We start from the raw sequence: 1,069 nt of genomic DNA, 5'->3' as shown, positions 1-1,069 counted from the left end.
CAAGGAGGCCAGTGTGGCTGCACCAAGTGAAAGCAGTTGGAGAGTGATGCCACAGGACACCAGGTGAGGCTGGCCAGGTGGCAGAGGTCTTCTGCACCAATGTAAGAACTTTAGCCTTTACCATAAGTATACTGGGGAGTATAGGGTTTCATTTTTTACTGATAAAAGAATTATTCTGGCTCCTGCATCGAAAACTGATTTTGAGGGTGCAAGAATAGAAACAAAAAGACCAATTAGGAGGTTATTACAATAATCCAAGTGAAAAATAATACCTGAAATCAAAGTGGTTTCAATAAAGGTGATAAGATGTGGCCAGATTCTACATAAGGAAGATCCAACAATTTTTCTTTTCCTTTTGTTTTGTGCTTCTTTTTTTCTTTCTTTTTTTCTTTCTTTCTTTTTTAATAGTTTTAGACTTACAGAAATGTTGCAAAAAATATATATTTTCCATATATCCTGCTCTCAGCTTCCCCAAATGTTAACAACTTATATAACTGCTGTGTAATATTTAAACCCAGGAAATTAACATTGATACAATACCATTAACTAAATTACAAAGTTTATTTTACTTTCTCCAGTTTTCTCCCAATGTTCTTTATTTGTTCCAGGATCTATTCTAGGATCCCACATTGCATTTCGTAGTTGTGGCCCCTTAGTTTCCTCCAATCTGTGACACACAGCTCCTAAACATTTCCTTGTGTTCATGACATTGGCACTTTTGATGAGTAATGGTTAGTTATTCTGTAGAATATCCCAACACTTAGGTTTGTCTGATTGGTTTGCATTTTGGCCAGAATATCACAGAAATGTGTGTCTTTCTCCATGCGTCATATCAGAATATATATGATACTGATGTGTCTTACTAATTAGTGGTGTTAATCTCCAATGAGATTTCTTGACAGATTAAAATATGGGGAATAAGAGAAGTCAAGAATGGTTCCAGGGCCGGCCGAGTGGCATGTTGGTTAAGAGCTGGCTTGGGACACCAGCTCTGAGCAGCAGGGCCCCAGTTCGGATCCCACATGAGGGCCAGTAACGCTGCGCCCTCTACAGCTAAGATGCTGAACAA

This window comes from Hipposideros armiger, unplaced genomic scaffold (assembly GCF_001890085.2).
Source record: "Hipposideros armiger isolate ML-2016 unplaced genomic scaffold, ASM189008v1 scaffold_174, whole genome shotgun sequence".
In the NCBI taxonomy this organism is placed as follows: Eukaryota; Metazoa; Chordata; class Mammalia; order Chiroptera; family Hipposideridae; genus Hipposideros; species Hipposideros armiger.
The sequence above is the reverse complement of the archived record's forward strand: the minus strand, read 5'-3'. Positions refer to the sequence as shown.